At 46.8% G+C, this 12,621-nt stretch overlaps 1 pseudogene; it reads right to left on the reverse strand.

Annotated features, from left to right (window-relative positions):
- LOC131515246 (heterogeneous nuclear ribonucleoprotein A1-like) overlaps positions 1 to 12,621 on the reverse strand; it is a 192,984-nt pseudogene that overhangs the window by 87,913 nt on the left and 92,450 nt on the right.

Below are 12,621 nucleotides of genomic sequence, written 5' to 3' on the forward strand. Positions count from 1 at the left end.
GCCAAGAGCTTTCATCACCCTTGTGTATTTTACTCAGTGAGTTGCTTGTGTTATTACTCTGTGTGTTTTTATAAAGTGTTTTTACGCTGTTTTTATAAAGTGTTACTTTTTTAATTACAAAGTCATTCATGACATTGGTTAAAAATCCAAGCATTCACGAAATGTTGTAAGTTAGAGGCTGAAAGACCCCAATAATCCTACCCTCTGGGGATCTATATTATGTAGGCATGCGGCTTGGCTTTTTCGTTCTGTTTTGTTTTGTTCATTTTCCATCTTAGTCATGGGAAAACAAGAGGATGGCTCCCTAGATGGGAAATGGACAGGAAATTCACAAGAGAATCAGGTAATCCTCCTTAACACACTAGGCTGACTCTCTGTCCCTGCAAACAGGGATCCCGCTAACTTCTGGAACTACTTTCTCCACCCAGATAGCACCTACATTCAGTTGGCAGGGCTCCCATGAGTCTTGGCTGTTGTGAATGAAGGACAAAGGGGTCAGTGTTGTGTGAGGGTCTGTGCTGAAATGGGGATGCTGTAGACTGAATTGGGTGCCCGCTCCCCTGAAATGCATATGTTGAAGCCCTAGCCACAGTGTGACTGGAGATAGGACCTTGACAGAAGTAATTAAGGTTAAATGAGGTCGTACGGGTGGGTCCTGATCCTGTAGGAAGAATGTCCTTGTAAGAAGGGACACAAGAGGGACGCCTGGGTGGCTCAGTCGGTTGAGAGGCCGACTTTGGCTCAGGTCACGATCTCACAGTTTGTGAGTTCGGGCCCCACGTCGGGCTCTGTGCTGACAGCTCGGAGCCGGGAACCTGCTTCCGATTCTGTGTCTCCCTGTCTCTCTGCCCCTCCCCCACTCATGCTCTGTCTCTCTCTCTCTCTCTCTCTCTCTCTCTCTCTCTCAAAAATAAATAAACATTAAAAAAAATAAAAGACGGGACACAAGAGAGCTTTCTTCCTCTCAGCCGCATGAGCACAACAAGGAGGCGGCCGCCTTCAAGCCAGGCAGAGGCGTCTCATCAGAACCTGACCATGCAGCCACCCTGATCTCAGACCACCAGCCTCCAGAACTATAAGAAAATAAACATGTATTGTTTAAGCCACCCAGTCCATGGTGTTCTGCTATGGCACCCCGAGCTGACTGACACAGAGCAGGGGGAAATCATTGCACCCAGACCAGCTGTCTCCTATCCCTGCCCTTGCCCACCATTGGTACATTCACATTTCTTTCTCGTCTGTCCCCCTCGGGACTCTGAAAATGGACTGGAGGCGGGAGCATTCTCTTCCAGACATGTGTGTCTGCACTTTGTCTCCTTCCTCCCAGTGGAACCTTCTGCTTCTCCTTTCACCGCTGCAGCCCAGAGGGTCCCCATGTACCGCTAAACTTGCCTGCAATGGAAGACAGCCTTGGGTCACATCCGGGCCCCCTTTGAATTGGATCATGCGTTTCACGCTCTGAGTCAGCTCGGCTCACGTAGAAATTCACTCACTCATGCCAATGCCTCTGATGGCCTTGGTTTAAGGTTTAAAAGTTCTCCTTCCATTCCGGCAGATTCCTAGCCTGCTCCATGCCTAAGTCGTTGAATTATTAATGATTTGGCCTCTTTCCCTCCCACCTGTGGGCTCCAGCTTTGCCTCAGCAACTTCAGATCACAGAGACCCTTGCAACAAGGCTCACATGTGATTCAAACAATGAAATAAGCTGAAACCCAGGAGGCACACGGAGTGGAAAGGAAGATTTCTAGTTTTTGCTGTCCATCTTTAGCAAGCATGTAATCAAGACCACTGAGGTGTGTTCCAAGGTGTGCACTATGTTTTTGAAGTGGCCATGAGTGGCAAGAAGGTCAAGCTCGGGAAGACGAGTGATGGAGAGGACTAAATTCGTGCTTCTTGGGTTTTCTGTTGGGACCTCCAATAAACAGACAATGTCACCACCCAGCTGTGTACACACAGACACACACAGACACACACACACACACACACACACACACACACTTGAAACAACAGTTTCACAAAGCATTAACTACCTTTATTGTCTGGGAGGCATTCTGATATGATCTGGTCCAGGCTACTGTGTTCCATGAAAACGGTTGGTGGGGACATAAATTGGCACGATGGTAATTTCATGTATTAACTTGACTAGGCTAAGAGATGCCCAGATAACCGGTAAGACATCGTTTCTGTGTGTGTCTATAAAAGTGTGTCTGGAACAGATCCCTGTTTGAATAGGTAAACTGAGTCAAGAAGACAGCCCTCACAGATTTGGGCGGGCATCAACCAAATGCTGAAGACCCAAATAGAGCAAACAAGCAGGGGAAGGACAAATTCACTCTCTCTGCTTGAGCTAGGACAGCCACATCCTGCTCTTGGACATCGGTGCCACTGGTTCTGGGCCTTTTGGGACTCAGGCTGGGACTTAACACCATCAGCTCCCTGGTTCACATGTCTTCAGACTCGACTGAGTTGCACAACTGCTTTCCCGGCTTCCTGATTTGCAGACAGCAGATTGTGAGGCACACACATGCACACATACACAGAAGAGAATCCACTTCCGCACAGACTTGGGCGGGTCCTCTAACGTCCGTGGTCAACGGGGACAATCATGCTCCCTTCGCAAGGGTGACATAAGACTTTCAAAAGACAAATTACATCAAATAGTGGGCACAGCTCCCTGCAAACAGCGAACTCTTAATGAAATAGTTATTGTTAGTTTCAAATGTCTAATGGGTAATTCAGGCAGCTGTCATGTGCCGGTCCCCGAGGCCCTGAGCCCTGCCTCACCTCACGTCTGGTTGACGTAGGTCTCTGTGATGTGGGCGCCGGGATGTTTGTTTATAACAATAAATGGAATATCATTCATTTTAGCTGGTAGACATGCTCATCCAAAGGCAGATTCAAAAGCAACGTGGATCTTTCTTCTGCCTCCGTTCGGGTTGCTTTCGAGTGATGCTAACGTGCTATGTGTTTCTGCGTCTGTTCCTGTAAGAAGGAGAATTAGAATACCTGCCTACCCTGTCTCACAGACAGGTGGAGAGGCATGAGTACATTTAAACATACAGAAAGAGGCTTTGAATCACTCACGGATAGGCAGATCATCAATACAAAGGTTTTACCAGTTATTATGACTGTCTTTCTTCCTTAGGCGTTCCATTGTAAAGATTTCTGGTTGGCACTTGATCTTCTTTACATCCTTCTTAAAGAACAAAATTCATTTCTAACTACATTTTGAAAGCCAATGTATGTTATGGCCCTTTGGTTAATAGGAGTGGGGCAGACCAGCGTCCCGATCAAAGTACGTTTGAATAATGCAATGCCCAATATTCAAAGAGGAAAGTTGCTGCCTGACCCGGTTTACTCTCCACGCGGTAGAGAAAACTTGAGGTCACCTTCCGCCCAGATGGATGCCTGGGCCTGGCTCCCTCACCCCCACTCTCTCTCTCTCTCTCTCTCTCTCTCCCTCGTGCAGAGCCCTTCCAGCCCCACGAGGACTCTGCAGTTAGTGCATAAATATAAGAAAACACCCGAGGCCACCTCAATTCCAGTGCCCTGACTGGGGCCCAGGTCACAGACCCCAAGGAAGGAACATCTCTTTCGAACTGGTGCATGGAGAGGGAGTGCCTTTTTCAGACTGGCACAAAGCTGCTGTGTAGACTAACAGAGACCTGCTACTTCCGGGCGCCTGGCCGGCTCAGTCAGTAGAGTGTGCGACTCTTGATTGCTCTGGGTTGTAAGTTCGAGCCCCATGTCGGGTGTAGAGATTATTTTTAAAAAATCCTAGAAAAAAAGAAGAGGCAAAAGAAAAATGCTGGAAAAACACAAGGCCAGGCAGCATCCCTGCATCGACTCACGGTATCTGCAGACACCTGGATGGAGCTGACCCCAGGCGTCTGATCCCGGTCCTCAGGGAACAAGGGCTGAGCTGTTATGCTCGCTGCCTCAGTAGCACTGGGCTTGCAGCGGGGAGGCCGTGGATTCAGGCATGGGGCCCACCTGGGGGGCCTCCCAGCTCAGCCCCCCCAGGGAACTGGGAAGCTCAGACTTCAGTGTTCTCATTTCAGAGCCTGCTGTGTAGATTAAACGACAAATGTGTGTCAATTACTTGCCAGAGTGACTGCAGGGCTCATGAGTGCTGACCATGGCGTCCTTCCCTGGCCATGCTGTCTGCCTTTAACCCTTTCCGCTCCGGTCCCTTTGCCCCTTTTCCGCCTTCCTCCTCCCCGGCTTCCTCCTCCCTCCTCCCGTCACCCGGGCCTCTAGAAGTTGCACACAGACTCCAGCTGTGCTGAGCATCTGTGATGGTCTCCATGCCTCAATATTCATATTCGCTTTATCCTCTTAGCTCTCCGATTTTCTTTCTGGTTTCCCGACTTCCGCTAGTTTGAAGGGCATGGTAAGTGACAGTGCAGATTTGTAATTTCTTCTTCTTTCTTACATTCCAAGTGCTTCAAAGGCAAAGTCCTACCGTAGTCGGTGTGCTCTCCCAAAACGAGGCCAGGGGTCTTCAGAGTCCCGTCTAACGACGATGTTGGGAATGGTGCCACCAGGCAGTACGTGGCCACGAGACCCCGGATCTGGCTGGGCCATTCTGGGAGCTGGTGGTGAAATTCGGACGGCACGACCCCAACCTGGAAACAGGAGTGTTAGGCATGGCTGAAATCTTAGTCTTCGATATAAGATGTTCCAAAGAGTATCTAAAAGTCTACTCTTGTAATTGAGTCCTTCCATATTAAAAAGAAAAAAGTGTTGGGCGCCTGGGTGGCTCAGTCGGTTAACTGACTTCGGCTCAGGTCATGATCTCAGGGTTTGTGGGTTCGAGCCCCTGTCGGGCTCTGTGGTCACATCTCAGAGCCTGGAGCCTGCTTCACATTCTGTGTCTCCTTCTCTCTCTGCCCCTCCCCTGCTTGTGCTCTGTCTTTCTCTCTCTCTCTCTCTCTCTCTCTCTCTCTCAAAAATGAATAAACATTAAAAAGATTTTAAAAAATAAATTAAAAAATTATCATAGAGGTGTCTTATTTTACAATCAAAGTAATTTATCACACTTTTCCATGACTCCATTCAGCAGATCGTAGAGACTGAGAGGGACAATTCAGTCCAACTAACAATGACCTGTTATACCAGAATGTAAACTTCTTTTTTTTTAATTTTTTAATTTTTAAATTTTTGTTACTATTATTTTTTAATGTTGTATTTTTTTTTTTGAGAAATTGAGAGAGAGAGAGACAGAGACAGAGCACAAGTCAGAAGCTTAACCAACTGAGCCACCCAGGTGCCCCTCAGAGTTGAAACTCCTAAGGGCAAACACTGTGATCTTCTTCAAGTCTGTCTTACCAGTACCTGGCAGGACGCCCAGCATATAACAACCTCTCAACAAATTCCTGTAGAATAAGTGAATGAATGAATGAATGAATGAATGAATAACATGTGGTTAATTTAGTGCCAAACCCCATTGCTTCCCACGGTGAGGAAGTTCGAGCCAGTAACAGAAACCACAAAATGGCACACCGACAATCTGTTATAATAACTGTTATGATCGTGTACATGTAAAGTCTTACTGGAATGTGAACAAGGAACAGTAAACCGAGCGTGTGCTGAGTGGGGAGGGAGGCCTAAACACGCCATCTTTTCAAGTCACACATAAAAATTTTAACTGAAAGGAAAACATTTTAATTGGGGGGATAAATTATGTATAACACAATTCTCAACAGACAGTTACAAACCCAAGAACCAGCCATGTGCCAGACCGTGGGGATGAGCAAGGGAAGAGGCTGTTCCTTACCGCTGTAGGCCTGGCCAGCAGGTGCCAGGCCCTCAGGGCCCGGGCGAGGCCGGCCCCACACACGACAGGGGAGTTATGGTCTCCGGAACAAGCCGTTCCAGAGTAGAAATCTACCCCATGACACCTCTTCCCCTTCCTTCCTCCTCAATCAAAACTGGAAAGATTTCAGGAATCAGCTTTGTTAGCCAAATGGCTATGCCTGCATTTTCTTTGATTCTTGTCTTAGCCTGTGCTAACCCAAAACATCAGAATCCCTTCAGGACGCTTGCCAAGAATGACAATCACGGGGCTTCACCCTACACCTACTGAGTCGGAATCACTGGAGCTGGGGCCCCGAAATCTACGTTTGATGGACAAAGTGCCTAAATACATTTTTTTTTAAAATTAATTGACTTCATAGTTTAGATCCAGAAAAAGAGAACAGAGAATACTCACTTCCTATCGGCCCCCTGCACAAGGTTTTCCCTCTGACTCACATGTCACCCCAGTAGGGTCCGTTCCTTATCATTATGGAACCGATCTTGACCCGATTATTATTAACTAAAAATCCATAGTTTCTTCAGATTTCCTCAGTTTCTACCTAATGTCCTTTTTTCTGCTCTGGGATCCCACATTATATTCTCTAGATGATTATTGCTTGTTTTTATTAAATTTTAATTACAAAGGAAATTTGGGGCTATATTCTGCTGTTGAAAGGTAAATATTACTGCTGGAGAATCCCTGTAGCTACCAGCCAGTTCTTAACCCTCTCCCCAGAGGCAAATGATGTCAAAAGTTGAGAGCGTCTCCTTCTACTTCTTCTGTGTATTCATATTTAAAGACACATTTATAAAAGGCTGTGGCATTCTTTTCTATTTCTTAAACATAAGTTAAATGGTATTGTTCTATGCCTATCATTCACTTCCTTCCTTTTTTTACTCAGCAAGAGTGATGGCTTCAGGTTTTGTGCCAGCGTAATGAAGCCTACCACATCCTTTTACACGGAGGTTAAAATAAATGTTTAAATCGTCTATATATTTTTTTTCAGCTTTAGGATGACCAATTTGCAAAGAATGCAGACCTGTGCATGTTGGTGAACTGTCTCTTTCAGGCATGGTGCGTGTTTGCTAGGACTGGCAGAACAAAGAACCACAAACCACAGAAGCTTTATTGTCTCATGGGTTCCTTCTGAGGCTGGAAGTCCAAGATGGCGGCATCAGTAGAGCCGTGCACCTCTTGAAGGCACCAGGGAAGGACCTGGTCCAGGCCTCTCTCCTTGTCTCTGGCAGTTCCTTGGCTTGTGGTAGTATTAACTCCAATCTTCACACGGTGGATTCTCTGCGCATGTGTCTCTGGGTCTAAATTTCCCTTTTAGAAGGGCACCACTCAAATTGGAGTAGGGACCCACCCTACTCCGATATGACCTCATCTCAACTAATTCCATCTGCCATGACTAATTGCATCTCAAGTAATTCCATCCTATTTCCAAACAGGCTACATTGTGAGGGCCTGGGGGTTAGGACTTCAACATATGAATTTGTCGCAACTCACCTCACAATGGGCACTAATCTCTAAACTTCTGTGATCACACAACCCTATCAGTAAGTCACATGCTTGAGCACATACCAAAAATTTAAATATTTGTAAATTATATGTATGTCCTTTTATACCAGTGTGTCCATTATAAAGCTTCCCTTAGGTCAATTTCCCCATGAAACAGACACTGAGGCCCTGAGATTTGCACGCAGGACCTTTCGCAGGGAGAGGAGGTTGGGCAGAGAGAAGGTGAAGTCTAACACGGTTGCTAAAGAGGACTCAACTTCCGCCTCGAGAGTTGGGGGGCTGAGATGGCCTTTTGGTGCTGTCCTGAATTGGGCCAAGGGACTAGGCCAACCCCCACACTCGCCAGTCATTGGATACAGGTTGCCCAGGACGGTCAAGGGAGCTTCTGGGCAGAGGGTAAGTCCCTAGATGCTCACTCATGAGCTTTTGGTGGCCAACCTTCCTGCCAGCTGGGTACCAGCACCTCTGCCCTCAAGGGGCACCCAGTCGGTGCTCTACAGCACCCTCTACAAAAGAGACTTGCAACAAGAAATTTAAAAGGATGGCATAAAGTTAAACATCAGTAGAAGTTATCATACTTTCCCAATACTCAGTGAGTCATGACTGTTCCCTGAGATACACAGAATCCACCCTCTAGACCACTGTTCGGTCATAGAAAACATGCATTTGAGATTTTAATAAAACCTGACAAGCATCTTCCTAAGTGGCTATACCACATTACAGTCCCATCAGGAGTATACGATGGTCCCCATTCCATTTCCTCCTGTCTTCACCGATACTTGTTATTATCAAGTTTCTTGAAGTTTTACCAGTTTTGGGCATAAGAACATTGTTTCCATTTACTATGTGTTTCCCTGATTCCTAGGAAGGTCAAAGCTCTTTCTCTTTCATGAATTGCATGTTCATAACTATTGTCCCTCATTCTTTTGAGTTCTGTGTCTTTTTCTTACTGCTTTGTGGGCACTTCTCCTATCTTCGAATATTGAACGTTTGTTCATTCTTAGGCAGGGTAAAACCTGGTAACCACGCCCCTGTTCTTTCCCTCTTAGTTATCTTCCCGTCTTCATGGGACTAACCAGAAGCTCTGGTGTTGTCTGCTTGGAGCTGAACCACTCGGGGTCCAGTCCTAGCGTCGTCACATACCAGTTAAGTGCACGCTGTGATCTCTCTGACCTTCAGTTTTCTCATGAGAAAGATGGGAATAATCTCACTTCCCACGGTTGTTTCGAGGACTTAGTGACATTATATATGTGAGAGTCTTTGTTATAAAGCCTTTATTATAAAAATATAAAAGTCTGTATACACTCTCTCCCCTCTGCCTAGAATTCATTCATTCATTCATTCATTCATTCGTTTGTTACTCACTAAATAATAACTTATTTTTGCCAACCACCTACTGTGTTAAACATTGGTGGATAGGGGCGCCTGGGTGGCTCAGTTGGTTAAGCGTCCGACTTCGGCTCAGGTCACGATCTCGCGGTATGTGAGTTCGAGCCCCGCATCGGGCTCTGTGCTGACTGCTCAGAGCCTGGAGCCTGTTTCAGATTCTGTGTCTCCCTCTCTCTCTGACCCTCCCCCGTTCATGCTCTGTCTCTCTCTATCTCAAAGATAAATAAATGTTAAAAAAAAAAATTTAAAAAAAAAAAAAAAAAAAAAAAAAACATTGGTGGATAATATGGTTCTCCTGGAAGAGAGCCATGGGGAAAATAGATATATGGTTTTTTAAAGAGCTTACTTGTCAAGGATAATGGAGAAACTCAATTCCTTCTCCTTGTGTTTCACTCTTAGAGTCAAAAGAAGGCACTTCTGTCCTTCCCAGACTCGGGTTGGAGGAAGGGAACTGTATTTACAAATGCGGTCTAGTCGTGATGAATCGGAACTTGACATTCCCTGACCCGTGCCTTAGCCCTGGGCGGGGTTACTGTGCTATAAAAGGCCTGGAGGGAAGTCCTGGCTCCTCTTGTGTCTCTAGTCTCCCCATAGCAAACAGTGTAGACAGCCTGGCCATGTTCCTGGCTCCCTCTTTATTTTTCCGCCAGTGAGAAGGTAAAGAAGACCTCCAGCTACATCCTTCTCCAAGATGAAGGGGGAGTGGGGGGCGGGTGTGGGTGGATTCAGCCTCGAAAGGAAACCGTGTTCTCCGATCATGCTCCTGTCCGAGAGCCTTGCCCGTTTGGTAAGCAGGGTTTTGTTCATCTCTTAAGACAGGATCACTTTCCCGTTCCTCTCTTGGTCTTCGATTTAGCGCCCCACTGGTTGTACAGGCATGGTCTGTTCAAGAAATGGTGAGCAGTTCCATGAAATTGAAGTTTCAGTAAGGCCCCCTGGATGAAAGCCCTGGAAACGTAGGTTCCCACTCAACTGGGGATGCCTTTGCATGCCAAACGTCGTAGTAGAGGAAACCAACGTGTTTAAAACAGGAGAGCACCGTGCTCAGATTTAATTTTTCAGAAGGCATAAACAGCATTCGGGTAACGGAGTGACAGGTGGCAGGGAGCTTCCATGGGTAGCACACCCTTCTCTCCTCCTACTCTAGCCCACCACCGCCTTCTCTTTATCTCAGCAATCCCAGGAATAAGTGAAATACAGTGCATTAAGCCTGCCAACCCTTGTTAGCAGTCTTTCCGTAAGGTTAGGAGACCCAAATGTACTTAACAGGAAATTACACATAACAAACCGTAAGGCAAGGAGAGAAGTGTAAAAGCTGGATTTGCCCGCGCAGCCTTAGTTCATTTTTCAGATGTCTTTTGTTCTTGCCCTTCACTCACAATGGGGGAAGCTGGGCTGTGCTGTCCGGGCACCTCCCACCCACATGGCCTCTGTCTCACACCTTCTCCAGTTGCACTGTTAAACTCTTTTCTTCTGAGATCCCGGTTCCTTCTGTTTTCCTTTCCCTATGGCTGTTTCCCACCTCCCATTTGCATACAACTCATTGTTTAAAATTTTTTTTAATGTTTATTCATGTCTGAGAGAGAGAGAGAGAGAGACAGAGTGTGAGCGGGGGAGGGGAAGAGAGAGGGAGACACAGAATCCGAAGCAGGCTCCAGGCTCAGAGCTGTCAGCACAGGGCCCCACGAGGGGCTTAAACTCGTGCACCGTGAGATCATGACCTGAACCGAAGTCAGCCGCTTAACCAACTGAGCTGCCCAGGCGCCCCTACACCTCATTGTTTAAAATGTAGGTTTTATTATTACTCAGGTACGGTGAGGCCAACAGATGGGGAGATGCTTACCATTGGACAGATAGTTCCCTGGAGGAGAGGATGTGCCATGCCACAGGGTGGGGACCAGGGGAGGTCACAGGGGAAGCCACAGAAGTCTGTTGGGAGACAGAAAGAACCAAGGGAAAACACAGGCATGAGCCTTCATTGTGGTTTCTTCCAGGAGAAATGGTGAGGCAGGGGAAGCAGGTTTGGGATTGGCCAGCTTGAATAACTTCAGCAGGCTCTGAATCCTGGGGGCTGTCCCCAGCTGTTTAGCACTTGCCTGTCTTAGACAGTTTGGGCTTCTCTAACAGAATACCATAGACTGGTTGGCTTACACAGCAAACATTTCTTTCTCACCGTTCTGGAAGCTTGAAATCTGGGATCGGGGTGCCAACATGGTTGGCTTCTGGTGAGAGCCCTTTCCCAGTTACAGATGCAGCTTCTCATTGTATGCTCACATGGTGGAGAGAGAGCAAACTCGCTGCCTGGCCTCTTCTTCTAAGGGCACAAATCTCATTCACGAGGGCTCCACCCTCATGACCTAATTGCTTCCCCAAAGTCCCTCCAATACTGTCACATTGGGATTAGAATTACAACAGATGAAATTTGTGGGGACACAAACATTTAGTCCACTGTACCGACCACGGGGTGCCGAGGGCAGGTGGATAGTGGCCCGGGGTGTGAGAGTCCCATAAAGGACGTGGTGGTTGGGGGTGTTGGCTCTGGATTGGGTGGTTTGTACTTGAAAGGCGTGCTTTTCGGGGTGAGTTCTTTACTCTCTGCAGGAATCAGCTAGTCCCCCTGGCCCAGCAAGGCCCCATGATGTCAATAAAAGTCATCAGAATAGAAAGACATGAGGGGCGCCTGGGTGGCGCAGTCAGTTAAGCGTCCGACTTCAGCCAGGTCACGATCTCACGGTCCGTGAGTTCGAGCCCCGCGTCAGGCTCTGGGCTGATGGCTCGGAGCCTGGAGCCTGTTTCCGATTCTGTGTCTCCCTCTCTCTCTGCCCCTCCCCCGTTCATGCTCTGTCTCTCTCTGTCCCAAAAATAAATAAAAAACGTTGAAAAAAAAATAAAAAAAAAAGAATAGAAAGACATGATTTCTACACTCATATACTTAATGGAATGGAAAGACTTAGAGAGCAGTACTTCTGTTCATTTGACCCTATGCACCACTTGAGGCACCCTTGTCTTTCTCCATGTTTTCCTCTACTGCTGGCAAAGTTAATCGTCTTTTAGAACATCTCTTGTGGGCCCACTCATGACCTCTACCTCCATGCTACCTCTTCTGTTGAGTGTCTCGTGCAACGAGACATGGGCCCGCTGGGTATATCTCTTTACAATTGTGCTTAGGAACCATTTTTGATGGATCTGCCTCGCCCCAGACTGAGGGCAGAAGCCATAACTTGTTGATTTGGGTAACCCCAACACACTTCGCAATACCTTCCGTATAGCCGGGGCTCAGTGTGTGTCTGTTAAGATAAATGTTGATTGACTACTATGTCATGACATCAGGCCAAGGTTCTTTTTTGATGGATCCCATAGATTTTTATCGAAAATTAAATCTTTTGGAGAAAACACCATGCTCCCAGTTGCACAGCAGAATATAAGAGGCAATTCTAGAGCCCAGGTCTGTTGGAGTATATGGGTTGGGGTGACATTAAAGATGACCATTATGATAGTTTATTCGGGCATTTTGATGGCGTTTGGGTCAAAAATTTTTACAATGTGAGAATTCTGTCCCCAGGGAGTCTTACCTATCCGCAACACCCTGAAAGTAAACATATATCTGGAAAAACGACATGCAGAGCTAAGCAAAACTTTGGTTTCAGTTGGGGCTTAAGCCTCCAAATCAAACCACAATGCACCTTCTGTAGGCCGGGCTAGATTCTGTCCAAGTGAGCTCTGCCTAGAATCAAAACAGATAGAGGCCTCATGTCATTTGTTCCTTTCTTCAAGCTTAAGCCTTCAGACTGTATAACTCTGAAGAAAAGAAAGTCCAATCCAAATTTCCAGAGAGTCAGAGAGTAAGCAAGAGCCCCAGTCAATATTTGAACAAAAGCTGGCTGAGGTGTTTGGTCCCAGGCTTTCTTAGG

The sequence above is a fragment of the Neofelis nebulosa genome, chromosome 6 (assembly GCF_028018385.1).
Source record: "Neofelis nebulosa isolate mNeoNeb1 chromosome 6, mNeoNeb1.pri, whole genome shotgun sequence".
Lineage (NCBI taxonomy): Eukaryota > Metazoa > Chordata > Mammalia > Carnivora > Felidae > Neofelis > Neofelis nebulosa.